Consider the following 14,763-nt stretch of genomic DNA (forward strand, 5'->3'; position numbering starts at 1 on the left):
GGATTTTTTTTTTTTTAAAGATTTTATTTGTTTATTTGACAGAGATCACAAATATGCAGAGAAAGCAGGCGGGGTGGGGAGGGGGGCAGGCTCCCCACTGAGCAGAGAACCCAATGCAGGACTTGATCCCAGCACCTGGAGATCATGACCTGAGCCGAAGGCAGAGGCTTAACCCACTGAGCCACCCAGGCGCCCCGGGTTTTTTTAAACTCCACAATAGCTGGCTTCTTTTGTTTTATTTTTGAAGATTTATTTGACAGAGAGTGAGCAAGAGAGAACACATGCAAAAGCAGGGGGAGAAAGAAGGAAAGGGAGATGCAGGCTCCCCACTGAGCAGGGAACCCGATGTGGGGCTCCATCCCGGAACGCTGGGATCAGGACCTGAGCCAAAGTCAAGTGCTTAACCAACTGAGCCACCCAGGCGCCCCAGATAATTTCTTTAAAAGAATCTTCTGTGGATCCGCCATTTACAATGAAAAATTGTAATGAGAAGCTCAGAGCAAAATTTGAAAGTCAGGGACTTAAATAGATTGGGACAACGGGTGCCCCAAAGAATGACACATTCCTGTTCCCCGTCACTCCCATCAGGTCCACCATTTCCAACTCAAAGTCACTCATTGCCCACTGGGCCTTTTCCCACTCTCACTAGAGCCTTTTCTGCCTCCCCAGTTAGGCTGTGCTCACCCACCCCCGACAGCCGGAATCTTCCATTCTGCCACCCTCTTCTGCCTGTCTGGGTGTCAGAATAACACGAATGCCCTTAACGGTGTATCACTCACTCACTACGGGTGAATTTGCCAAAGTCCTATGCACAGATTCAGAGCGACGGATGGGATCCAGTTGGAGACAAAAAGGTCTATGGTGACCAGTCATGTGGGCTGATGAATGACCAACGCCATTCATGGGAAGAAAAGCAAGCTGCTTACCATGGCTCGGACCCCAGACCATCCACAGCACTGGATTCCTACTGGCCCTACTTTTTAAGAAGTCATGCCCATATAACTCTTCCTTTAATAAACTGGCATACTGGGGCGCCTGGGTGGCTCAGATGGTTAAGCATCCACCTTTGGCTCAGGTCATGATCTCTGCATCCAGGCTCCCTGCTCAGCAAGGAGTCTGCTTCTCCCTCTCCCTGGCGGCTCCCCCTGCTTGTGCTCTCGCACTCTGTCAAATAAATAAAATCTTTAAAAAAATAAAAAGTCAAAAAAAAAAACAAAAAACCTGACATACTGTGTATGGGGGGGATATGATCCATATCCCCTTTGTGCTTTGATATGGCTTCAGCTTCTGTCCCAAATGACAGTCTCAGCAACAAGCCAGGGCCTGTGCTCTGTAGAAGGGGAAACGTCCAGCCCCAGGAGCACAAGTAGCCATCTTTGGTGGCTCCCGGTGCACTTGACGGTCTTTGTCTGTCTCCACCACTGCTGTATCTCAGCACATTTTTCTCACCTGTCTTCTCCCCTCCCTCATTCCTTTTGTCTCCTGCTTTTTTTCCTCATCACAGCCTACTCCTATGACATTACTGCCGAACACTCCTGATGGGCCGTGATCGTCATGAGTGGTTCAAAAGATACATCAGTTACTAAGGGTTTTGACCCAGACGATGGTGTGAGATCCCCCGGTTGGCCAGCTCGGGGTTTCTAAGGGTTTAATATTTCTATATGCTCATTAAGTCTCAAGAAGGTGGCTGATACCCTCCAAGACAGGAAGAGAATCCACGATGACTTTAAAGGCACAATGCAACGTGAGCGGAGCCGGTACATCCAAACCCAATGAAAGGAAAACCCAGGTTTGCTGCAGTGGAGGGAAGCTGATTTGGAAGCACAGTGGATGTCCAGTTGGGCGTAAGTCGAGAGAGATCCAAACAAATCCAAAATGCAGTAGCGTCCCTGTACCCCGGCCAGGGAGTCATGCTCTCTGCCGCCTTCAGTATTCACCAAATCTCTGTTGGATCACTTTACTCAGACCTTTATGTCTGCAGGAAAAACAGATGCTATAAAAATTCTATGAGGAAGGAACTGGAGTGTTTCAAATTTGGATGAATAAAGAGGAGGGGCAACCAATTTAGTGGTGGGCGCCAACATTGCCTTGTAAGCGTGAACCTCCATCACAGACCCAGTCACTCCAGAAATAGTTTTCTTACCTTCCAGTTGCCTTTGACTCTGAGCCACCAAATTTCTCCTCCTCTTCCTGTATACATTGTTTGCCTTCCTCTCCAAATTATTCATGAGCCTTAGAATCTTAATGCAGATCGCCCTCCCATACCCCATCCTCTGTACTCGCTATGAAACAACTGATCTATCTGTTCTCTGGGCCCCGAAGACCCCACGTCTGTCATCCCTGGTGCCCAGTCTGCAGTGTGGGAAGCTTGCTGAGGTGTCAGGAGTCCTGCTTATCCAGGAACCCACAGAGCTTCCTCCACTGACATCCTTTTTGGCTGCTACCTGGGAGCTAAGGTGACCGTCCACATTCACCTTGGGACCCACCACCACTTTCCTTTTCAGGTTCAAGTATAGGGAGAACCACTTGCATGGCACAATGAACATTTTGTTGTATTTGTTTTATCGCCTATCTATCCGTTTATCCATAATCAATGTATTTTTTTAATGCATTTGAAAGCAAACTTCAGATACCGGGACACTTGCTGTATTAAAGTTTACAGTCCGCTTCTGTGTTTGCAAGTGAACTGAGAATGACCAGAAATCTGTCTTAAATATGAAGACTGGCACTTTCTGATAATTTGCTGATAAATTCCGAAGGGAAGCTCTGACGTCAGGATGGTTTTAGAAATTACTCAGCTATGAAATCATTTTATATTTAAAATGAGATGAGTAAAGTGTTTTTCACTGCCTCTGGTAACTTTTAACCTTGCTCAATTTTATGCTGGTGGCGAGGGAAAAAGAAGCGGGGAGGGGAGAAATGCATGGGGAGGATAGGACAGTCTCCTCTTCCCGCACATATTAACATTTCTTGCACAATTACCCGTGGAATATTCTCATTTTGGACTTTTTCCACACCCTAAATTTAGCAAGCTAGAATTATCTTTTAAATACCACTTTGAGCAACCTTTTTTGAAAAGAAGAATGCAGAAGAGGGGGAAATCTGCATTTCTTTGTGGTTAGAATGTAATGGCCTCAAGTTAATTACTCTGCAAGGCAGCAGATTACTCCTTTATTAAATGCTGAAGATATAGTAAAGACAGTAATCTAGCAAATTCATTACAAGTCTGAAGATTAGAGATTGATCCATTTAGACTGAGAAACAGGCAAGGCACTTACAGGCATCTCTATATGTTCTGGTAATGGTGCACATTGAAATGAATAATTGCCTTAAATGTGTCAGGTGGATTTCATCATTTAAGGGAATTCTATGTTTGAGTCTTTTTAGGGCTAAAAAAGTCTTGAAAATGAGGGCTGAGGACTTTTTTCATTTGTTAATTTCTGAACTTTGAAACCCTAAAATCTTCATATAAAATCCGTTTTTGTTAAAGTGAGACATCGCTCTAGAATACGACAGAATTGCCTTAAGTTGGGTTTAGAGAGAAATGCATGAAGTGAGTACAAGCATACAGAGAGAAGTTTTCAATGAATGTTTTTTGTTGATAATTATTAGTTTTACAGTGGGGGGGAGGACTCAGTATTTGAGAAACAGAAGGTTTACAGTTGATGAACTGTGACTTTTTAGATCAGGGGTACCTTCCTTGCTGCTCCTCATTATGAGGCTAATTTATATGTGGAATAAACAAAAAATGGGTGTTGGTTTGTTTTTTTTTAAGATTTTGTTTATTTATTTGACAGAGATCACAAGTAGGCAGAGAGAGGAGAAAGCAGGCTCCCCACTGAGCAGAGAGCCCCATGTGGGGGTCCTGGGACCCTGAGATCATGACCTGAGTGGAAGGCAGAGGCTTAACCCACTGAGTCACCCAGACACCCCTGGGTATGTTTTTTTTTTTTTTAAAGATTTTATGTATTTATTTGACAGAGAGAGATCACAAGTAGGCAGAAAGGCAGGCTGAGAGAGAGAGAGGAGGAAGCAGGCTCCCCCATGAGCAGAGAGCCAGATGTAGGGCTCGATCCCAGGACTGAGATCATAACCTGAGCCCAAGGCAGAGGCCTTAACCCACTGAGCCAAGCAGGTGCCCCCCCAAAATGGTTTTTTTTTTTAATTTATTTTTTTTAAAGATTTTATTTATTTATTCGACAGACAGAGATCACAAGTAGGCAGAGAGGCAGGCAGAGAGAGAGGGGGGAAGCAGGCTCCCTGCTGAGCAGAGAGCCCGACGCGGGGCTCGATCCCAGGACCCTGAGATCATGACCCGAGCCGAAGGCAGAGGCTTAACCCACTGAGCCACCCAGGCGCCCCAAGGGTTTTAAACGCAGCTCTGTCTCCAGTTATCTGGGAGACTTGGCCTGGTTCCGTAGTGAGGCCTCACCTTTCTCCTCTGTAAAATGGAGCTAATGGTAACTGCCTCCAGAGTGTGGTCAAGAAGTGTATCTCAGAAAACAAGAGTACATTCTATGTTAATTAATTGAATTTAAATTTAAAAAATAAAAAGAGTACATAAAAGCATGCTTAAAACAGACTCAAAGTCATATTCAAATATAAGCCATTTTTGTTTGTGAAGCAGTAGGGACTTAGACCCCCAAATAAGGGGACTATGTGAAAAGTCTGCTCAGTGGGGAGACTGCTTCTTCCTCTCGCACTCCCCCTGCTTGTGTTCCCTCTCTTGCTGTCTCTCTTTCTGTCAAATAAATAAGCAAAATCTTCAAAAAAAAATTTTTTTAAAGAAAAAAAATTTTCAGGTGGCTTGACCCATAGCATTTGATTGTAATTATGTACTAGTATATCCTAAAGGCAGGAAATAATAGCAAAGAAATCTTCAATCGTGTTCAATAATCTTTAGTGATAATACTTCTCCTTAAATAACTTTGTGTAGATTGAGGATAAAGCAAAGAAGTAATTGTTAATGTTGTAGGAAAAGATTTTCAGTGAAAGAGATGTCTAATACTTTAAAAGTAGAAGCCTGATGTCTTAATTTCAATTGGAAATCTCAATATGAACACATGATTTATTTTTATTTTCTCAAGAATACATTTTTCCTAGCTGTGTCTGCTGAGCCTGAAAACCTAAAATAAGGGGGAAAAAAAAAAGGTCAGGAGGAACGGCATCCCATGGTTTGGATTATAGCCTTTAAATAGCATTTCCCCTTAGAAGGAGACAGGGCTCCTGAATGGTTGATTCAGTCTTGCCATTCTAGAAAGCAAGGAAGAAATCCAAGACTACTGGTCATGTCAGAAAGATACAGGAGCCAAAATGAAAAGATTCCCGTTGGCCTCGAATGTGTGTGAGGGGGAGGAAGTGGAGGAGGGACAATGGATATACAGGAAATCTGTATCTTTTGCTCAGTTTTGCCCTGAACCTAAAACTGCTCTAAAAATTAGACTGTAGGGGCGCCTGGGTGGCTCAGTGGGTTGGGGCCTCTGCCTTCGGCTCCAGGCATGATCTCAGGGTCCTGGAATGGAGCCCCGCATTGGGCTGTCTGCTCGGCGGGGAGCCTGCTTCCTCCTCCTCTCTCTCTGCCTGCTTCTCTGCCTACTTGTAGTCTCTGTCTGTCAAATAAATAAATAAAATCTTAAAAAAAATAAAATAAAAATTAGACTGTATTTAAGGGATGCCTGGGTGGCTCAGTGGGTTAAAGCCTCTGCCTTTGGCTCAAATCATGATCCCAGAGTCCTGGGATCGAGCCCCACATGTGGCTTTCTGCTCAGCAGGGAGTCTGCTTCTCTCTCTCTGCCTGCTTGTGATCTCTGTCAAAATAAATGAAGTCTTTTAAAAAAATAAAAATTAGACTATTAAAAAAAAAATTAAAGATTTCTTTTGGCCAGAGGCAACAGGGCAACTCAGATGGTTAAGTGTCTGACTCTTAATCTAGGCTCAGGTCATGATCTCAGGGTCATGAGCTGGAGACTGGGGAGGAGCCCATGTTGGGTTTCCTGCTGCTTCGCAGGGTGTTTGCTTCTCTCCCTCTCCCTCTGCCCCTTCCCTCACTCACGCAAGTACACACACCTATGCTCTCTCTCTTATTCTCTCTAAAATAAATAAATCTTTTTTTAAGATTTATTTATTTGACAGATCACAAGTAGGCAGACAGGCAGGCAGAGTGGGGGTGGGAAGCAGGCTCCCTGCTGAGCAGAGAACCTGATGTGGGGGATGCGGGCTCTATTCCAGGATCCTGGGATCATGACCTGAGCCGAAGGCAGAGGCTTAACCCACTGAGCCACCCAGGCAACCCCCTAAAATAAATCTTAAAAAAAAAAAAAAAAAAAGCCTCCCTTTGGCAAGAGATAGAACAATTTGAGTGTGAAAATAATAATGATAATGGAATGAAACTCATCAAATCTATAAAATTCCTTGAGATCTTATGAAACTAACAACAGCAAAATATCATGTTTCCACTGAAGGATCCTAGAGCACTAAACTCATTCTAAAACTTGGCAAGAGGAAGAATCAAGCCTTTTCTGTGTTCCTGTACAAACTGTATTGAACTATCAGAGGAAAGATTGGTGGTGAGGGAACTTTAATGCAGATGGCACTCTCCCCAGTGAAAGTGGGAAATCACCAGGTGCCTTCAGTGACAGAATCAGAAGCACACAGCCCTGCCCCCGAGGCTGATCCCACACTTCACCCTGCCTCTCCGTCTGACAATCTATAGGAAATAGGGCAGACAGAGGGGAAAATTCGATGACAGCAAGAAGCAGCAATCCGCCAAATCCAGAGCTTTGGTCCTTTTTACACAGACACGTGGTCTTGTTTCTTCAATGACATTTTCAAAAACAGAGGAGAGCTGTTCCATAGCTTTCAAACCTCAGGAGAGAGCCAGAGGAGCAAGCATCCCATAAGAAATTTCTAAGCGAGACAGGTGGGGAGAGAGAGAGGCAACACGGGTGGGTTTGTTATTTGGGTTTCTGTCTTCAGACGTTTTGCTGCGCAGAAAGGCATGGCGTCAGGGAGAACGTTCGAACAGTGGAAAGGAGTGAGCCCTTTGGGGCACCAGTGGGAATGATTAGGGCACAGGAAAGGAATGCCATTGGAATGAGGTACTCAAAGACACACAGTCAGCAGGAGCCCAGTCCCTGTGGAAGGAACAGCCTCTGGGTAAGAGGGGCTTAGATCATACGCCATCCTAATAAAAAACATGTGTAGAAATATGAAGCTGACAGCACAGATCTGAAAAAGAAGCTAAGAGAACCTAGACATTTAGGAGGGAGAAAGGTGTCCTGGAGATGTGGATTTACAGCACAGTGAGATTTGACTCCTTGAGTCAAATTTTCAACGTGGCTCTGACTTTCATTATTCTGGTGGGTATTCTATGTTTACCAGATTCTTTTGTTTATAGCTCTCTTTACTACGCTGCTTCAAAGAATTCTGGTTCATTAAAAGCCGTTCGGAGCTTACCCTACAAATCCTACAAACATGAGAACCTTCCAAATAATTAGTACACTCTTTTCACCCAAACCAGCCTTCGTTATGTTAAATCTTTTGTAGCCTCACAGGCAAAAGGATATAGTGGTCACCTCATTCTCTGTAGGCATTCAGGGGTTGTAAATATTGGACTCTCATTTTTCCAGTTGGCCCGTAATCAGAAAAGTGGCTTTGCTGCAAAGCAGTAATTACCTTCCAGTGTGTTCTCAATTCTATTATTAACCATGCCGAGACCACGTGAACCCTGAAAGACAGAGCTGCAAAGACTGTCTTGCTCTAAACACGTCAGTTTTTACTCTTCAGAGAAGGGAAGGGAGCAAACACTTGTTTTTTACTTCCCCTCATTTTAAAAAAAATTGTTTTATTTGGCAGAGAGAGAGAGATCACAAGTAGGCAAAGAGGCAGAGAGAGAGAGAGGGGAAGCAGGCTCCCTGCTGAGCAGAGAGCCCAATGCCCGGCTCCATGCCAGGACCCTGGGATCATGACCTGAGCCGAAGACAGGCTTAACCCACTGAGCCACCCCGGCGCCGCGACTTCCCCTTATTTTTGTTTCGCCCGAGGAGGGAGACTTCACCTCACATCGTCAGTTGTATGGTCTCAGAAAACCTGAGAGATGCGGGCGAAAGGTTGAGCCACCAAATCTCTGGAATTTATTGCATTCTTCCATTTCTCCTTAAAGGAAATAGTTAATAAATGAATCTCCCTGTCCATAATCTCATTCATACAGAATTTTACGTGGGTACACAGGGTCACATCTGTGCTTTGTAAAACGGAGTGGCCAGTCTGTTCTTTCTGTGTTTGTGTTCTGCTAAGCTCCCCAGCTTTCTCTGTCCCTCCTTTTCCCCACCTGAGCGCCTAAGGCCGTCTGTGCGGGGAAGCTGGGAGGTATCCAACCACATTTTCTCCTAACTTAGGTATTTGACCCACCCCTAGGTATGTATCTACCTAGAAAGGCATGCATTTAAAAAATATATATATTTTATTTATTTGAGAAAGAGATAGCACAAGCCATGGAGCAGCAGGCAGAGAGAGAGGGGGAACAGGCTCCCCACTGAGCAGGGAGCCTGATGCAGGGCTCCATCCCAGGACCCCGGGATCATGACCTGAGCCAAAGGCAGACGCTTAACCAACTGAGCCCCCCAGGCGCCCAAGGCATGCATTTTTTTTTTTTTTTAAAGCACTGTCTTATAAACAGCTGGTCACCGCATCTCTCGTATCCTATGTTCACCATTGCACAACGCCTCGTGGGGACCTCCCCCCCAGTTAGCTTCCCTTCACTTAGTAAACGGCAGGAGAGTTCCCCAGTGTGGAGGGGCCACGGACGAGCCTTCGCTCTGTGTTCAGGTCTTTGCCTTATGAAGCCACACAGTCAACCCACTTGTTTATCCTTGGGGTCTTGAAGAACCCACAGGCTTAGCTAGCTAGGGTCCTCTGTGTTTGACAGAGTTTCAGGAGCACAGCTGTCGATGAATTCATTTATTCTTTGAAGAGAAGCTACCAGAATGCTCTCCAAAGACTGGAGGGAAAGGAAGGCAGATTTAAGGAGAGGACAGCGGATGAGGATAAAATGTTTAGTCCGTGCATTTAAATTGTGTGGATCGCATGAGGGGCCATGTGCAATGTAATGACCAATCCAGGGGGATTGTTATTAGTTCTTCTAGAGCCTGTAGGCTCCCCCAGGTGACCATCTGGGCCTCTGTGGAGGGGCACCCTTCATGCGGTGTGTAGCGAAAGTGACCTTCCTTGATTGTGCACGTGGAGGTTTAGAAAGAGCCGTGAAGAGCGCGGGCTTTGGGGGTCAAACGGGCTTCACCTCAAGTCCCCACACGACCTCTTTCCACTGTGGCATCTCCGCCAAGTTGCCCAACTTCTGGGCTTCAGTATCCTCTGCAGAATGGAGAGAAGGGCGCCAGTCTCAGAAGGCGGCTGTGAGGAGAAACGTCTGGAAGGCCCTGGGCAGAGAGTCTGACCCTCGGGATAGGTGACGTTGTTTCTCGAAGGCCTTCCCCACACCCACGCTCAGTGCACGCCCCAGCTGCTGAAGCCATTGTATGGGATTTTGTCTTCTCGTCTTTTTTTTTTTTTTTTTTTTTAAGATTTTATTTATTTATTTGACAGACAGAGATCACAAGTAGACAGAGAGGCAGGCAGAGAGAGAGGGGGAAGCAGGCTCCCTGCTGAGCAGAGAGCCCGATGCGGGGCTCGATCCCAGGACCCTGAGATCATGACCTGAGCCGAAGGCAGAGGCTTTAACCCACGGAGCCACCCAGGCGCCCCCATTTGGTTTATTCGTTCTTCAGCTGATGGACTTTGGGGTTGTTTCCATTTTTGGCTATTAGGAATAATGCTACTAAGAACATTTGTGTCCAAGTTTTTGTATGAATGCATGTTTTTAGTTCTCTTGGCTCTACACCTGGGACCAGAATTGCTGAGTCTAACTCTGTAACTCTATGCTTAACTTTTGGAGAAACTGTCAAACTGCTTTCCACAGCAGCTGCACCATTTTACATTCCAACCACCAATGTATTCGTGTTCCAATTCTCCATAGCTTTCCCAAAATTTGTTATTTTCAGCGTTCTTGATGCTAGATATCCTTGGGAGTGTGACTCAGTCATTTTTAAAAGTATAAAGAGTTCTTGAGACTAAAAGTTTAGAGAATTGCTTTTCTGACAGAAAGCTTATAAAAATAAACATAATCATGTTGTCAATCTAAAAATTAACCATCATTCCACACCGTTGTGCGACACCAGGGTAATCAGGTTGGCCTGGACAGAGCCCATATACACCTTTGTACCCTTTAACTTTCAACATTTCCTGTTCAGATGACAAATCATATTAACACCCTAATAACGAGTCTATGTTCAAATTTCTCCCAATGCCTTCAGTATGTCTTTTTCTAACGTACGGAGAACAAGATCTGACACTGCATTTGGTTGAGCTGTCCATAAGAGCTTCTCATCTTGATCAGCTCTGCCTCTGCTCCGTTTCTTTGACGCTCGTCGTTGATTGAAGAACTGGGTGGTTGGTGGAACGTCCCACGTCCGGATTCGGCTGCTCAAACCATCGTGGTCTCCTTTCATCTGTTTCTTTGTCCCCCGTGTTTCTCGCCATTTGGTAGTTAGATCTAGAAGTTCGATTAGACGCAGGTTCAGAGTTTGTGCAAGAACATTTCGTAGACGCTGTGCACTTCCTTTAGCATTGCAACGGGAGGCATGTGGCATCTGTCTGTCTCACTCAGCGATGTTAAGATAAATCAGTGGGTTTAGGGTTTTTAGCTTGATCGCGCCATTATATGTTTCCCACCAACATACTTCTTTTTATTTTTGCTTTTAAGTAATCTCTATGCCCAACATGGGGCTTGAACTCACCACCCTGAGATCAAGAGCCCCATGCTCTACCCACTCACCGAGCCAGTCAGATGCCTCCCTCCACCCATATTTTGTTTTATAAAGATTTTATTTATTTATTTATTTGACAGAGAGAGATCACAAGTAGAGAGAGAGGCAGGCAGAGAGTGGGGGGCGGGGGAAGCAGGCTCCCCGCCGAGCAAAGAGCCCAATGCGGGACTCCATCCCAGGACCTGGAGACAATGACCTGAGCTGAAGACAGGGGCTTAACCCACTCAGCCACCCAGGCGCCCCTCCACCCATACTTTTAATAGTGTGGCTGTTAAGGCTGTTGCTGCCTTATTGCAGGTTTTTTTTTTTTACAAGCTGTGAAGAGTGACGCTGTAATTCCAACTGTTCTGTTGCATTTATCTTCCTTACACACTATTTGGGTATCCTGAAATGATAGCAGAAAAAATGCTTGATTTTTTTCCCTCTTATTTACCGATTTTCCAACAAGTAGTTCCTTAGGTGATACAAGAGCAAACAATGAGGGATTTAAAAAAAAATATTACTATGCATTCATGGGTTTGTATACATTTGATATATTTCAATCAGTCCGTTGTTATTCATTCATCAGCCCAAACTGTTGCATCTTTAGTCACAGGGCGCCCCTTTATGTTGGCTCTTGGGCTCTTTTGACATAACCTCAGAAGTAAGTGATAGCTACCTTATTCTGGGGCGTAACAAAATGCCACAGGCTCATCTTACACAATCCCTGCCCCAGTTTTGAGAGCCGTCATCTCCTAAAGGGGTCTTTGTTTCTCTTAGTGGGCAATGGCATTTAGATGATGAGTTGGGACACTAGGGTTGCTCACAGCCACTGCACTGCCATTACTTCTTGGCCTTTTCAGTGGACACAGCTAACATAGATGTGATTTGTAGAAAGAGAAAAATTGATCGTGACCCATACTACCACTGCTGGTTCAAATTTTCCATTATGTAACTTACCCCTAACATCATTGATCTGAGACTTGTATCTCTTCGTCTTTCACTGAAGACCTTGGCATCTCATGATATCAATTCAATGACTTATTTCCTATTTTACTTACACGTATAGATGTGAAATACAAATGCATGCAATAACAGCTAGACAACAATTCCAGGATTATTACTAACAAATACTATTATTAAGTGCAGTTTGATTTTTTGCCATTTTAAAAAAAAGATTTTATTTATTTATTTGACAGACACAGACATGGTGAGAGAGGGAACACAAGCAGGGGGAGTAGGAGAGGGAGAAGCAGGCTTCCCAAGGAGCAGGAAGCCCGATATGGGGCTTGATCCCAGGCCTTTGGGATCGGGACCTGAGCCAAGGGCAGACACTCAACGACTGAGCCACCCAGGCGCCCCAACTTTGCTTTTTTTTTTTTTTTTTTTTTTTTAATCCTGAGGATGTGTCACACAAAAGATACATAGTCCAAATAATGAGTTTTAAAGTCAGTTACTTATTTTTCCAGGTAGTTATGTCAAGTAACTCCTGATACACTTTGAATAGTGGCTTTTTTTTTTTCTTTTGAGAAATGCTTTGTTATTTTCTTTTAAAAAAAAAATAATCAGGGCACCTGGGTGGCTTAGTCGTTAAGCATCTGCTTTTGGCTCAGGTCACGATCCCAGGATCCTGGGTTAGGGTTCAGGCTCCCTGCTCGACAGGAAGCCTGCTTCTCCCTCTCCCACTCCCCCTGCTTGTGTTCCTGCTCTTGCTTTGTCTCTCTGTTAAATAAATAAATAAAACCTTAAAAAAAAAATCATGTAAGCCATTTATATGATTCCAAAGTCAAACTATAAAACACAGTATATGAAAATAAGCCTAGCTTCCACTCCCATTCCCTTCATTCTGTTTTTTTCCTTCTATGTGACCATTTTTATTAGTTTGTGGTTTACACTTCCATTGCCTCTTCTTGAAAATGTAAGCAAATGCACACATCTTTGATAGAAAAAAGGCAACATATATGTGGTCCCAGAAAAAAGGCAACATATATTTTCACTTAATGTAACCTGGAGTCCTGTGGCCTTCCACAGAGACAGGCTTCATTCTTTTGTAAAGCTGCACAGAAGTGCATTGTGTGGATGGCCGGTGGTTTATTCAGCCCATCTTCTGTGGATAGACTTGTGGGTTCAACAAGCATTTATTGCATGGCTAAATCGTGCCAGGCACTGGGGATAAAGAGATGGTCTCTGGCCTCAGGAAACTCGGAGAGAAGAGGGGGAGACCCCTGCAATACAAGTGTTTTGCTCACAAGGCAGTGAGCTCTTGGATCCACTGAGCACAGAGGGTGCGTGGCACAGGACAGACAGGCTCACACACAGGAGGGACACAATGACACCGTTGACTGGCATCTTGCTCTCACACGGACTTTAATACGGGAGAATCCCCATGGGAGAAACTCTTTTTTTTTTTTTTTTTTTTTAAATCAATGTTTGAAATTACTTAGAAAATCTTGAGTGCCACCAATTGGTCAGGGAAGGCAAGGCCAAATGAAAGAAGCAGAGAGGTAGGGTCCTAACCACAGAATTTCCTCAAAAGAGGAAACGTGAATTAATACATCAGCTGTGGTTTAACAATTAACGCCGGCATTGAATTCAACGCTCACCCGAGATCGCTGTCAGCTGTGGACACATGCTTAAATTAACTCCTTTATTCTTAAATAACAATCCCGAGAAGTAGGGACTATCACGCCTCGCATTTTACCGCTGAAGAAATTGCGGCCCAGAGAGGTTACTGAACTCGTCCCCCAAGGGCACGCAGCGAGCGGACGAGGAAGGGGGCACGGGAGGACAGGGCAGACAGGACACTCGCAAGCGGTGCCCTCTCCCCCAGGTGGGACAAAATTACCATGATCACCCCCTGGGGAGGAGGAACTACCGTCGACACCTCCCTTCCCAGCTCCCCATCTCTCCCCCAAATCGAAAAAATCCTGCAGAGCTTTCTCTGGCCCCGAGGGACGCAGGAATCCCAAGGCCTGTAGGCGACCTGGGGGGGCGGGGGGCGGGGGGCGGCGGCGGCCCAGCCCGCCCCGCCCGCAGCGCGGATTTGAGCAGCGGCCTTGAGCTGCGGGGTTGCCCCCCGAGGGTTCCTCCTCTGACCCCTCCAGGCGGGCGCCGAGCGAGTCAACTGGACACAGCTTTACACTCAGGGAACCTGCAGCGGGGGGACAAGCAGCGCCGACGTAGCATGACACGGACAAGGACAAGGAGTCGCACTCGCGGTGGCTCTCCGTCCCGCTCCGCCTCGTCTCGTCTGTTGAACAGAACCAAAGACAGGTGGTTGTGCCCCCTGCCCCCGGCTTGGACGGGCGGATCGCCTCCGCGCGCCGGCTCGGTGCGGGCGCCACCTGCCGCCCAGGCCTAGTACTGCGCGAGGCTGCCCCAGAGCACCCCGCTCTCACCCGCGGGCGGGCTGGGAGCGCTCGGATCATCCCTCCGTTCCCGGCGGCCCCGCGTCTGGGTGGGGGTCAGGTACCACAGGCCAAGTTTCCTCCCGACCCAGACATCTGACTTGCAGCAGCCTATAGCTATCTGCTAAATGTAGGAAGCCGGGAGGTGGTTAAAAACCTACACCGCCCACACCTGTCTCTGTGCCCCGGAGAGCTAACGCTCCTTGAATAACCGACAGCGTTGTTTCCACAACTTGCAAATCAAACAGAAAAATACCAAAACTTCTATCTCACTTTCCATAAAACTTGAAAAATAGGATCCCATAAGTTCACGTCAGATGGGTAATGTGCCGAGGTCGTAACAAGGTTTAAAGGGTGGCACATATCACACAGAAGCGTGAACACCCAATCATCATGCTTATGAACTACAAAAGGATCACAGCAGCGGCACCACTAAGGGATTCTGAGGATGTCCCACTGACTTTTAAGAAAGGGTGACAGATTTATGCTTACATATT

At 45.8% G+C, this 14,763-nt stretch overlaps 1 non-coding gene across 1 annotated transcript; it reads right to left on the minus strand.

Annotated features, from left to right (window-relative positions):
* Window positions 1–14,577: 14,577 nt before the first annotated feature.
* On the minus strand, window positions 14,578–14,682 carry LOC116582081. The gene has a single exon (XR_004282376.1). It is a non-coding gene; the product is annotated as a small nucleolar RNA U13 (small nucleolar RNA).
* Between the last annotated feature and the right edge of the window lie 81 nt (window positions 14,683–14,763).

The sequence above is a fragment of the Mustela erminea genome, chromosome 21 (genome assembly GCF_009829155.1).
Source record: "Mustela erminea isolate mMusErm1 chromosome 21, mMusErm1.Pri, whole genome shotgun sequence".
Lineage (NCBI taxonomy): Eukaryota > Metazoa > Chordata > Mammalia > Carnivora > Mustelidae > Mustela > Mustela erminea.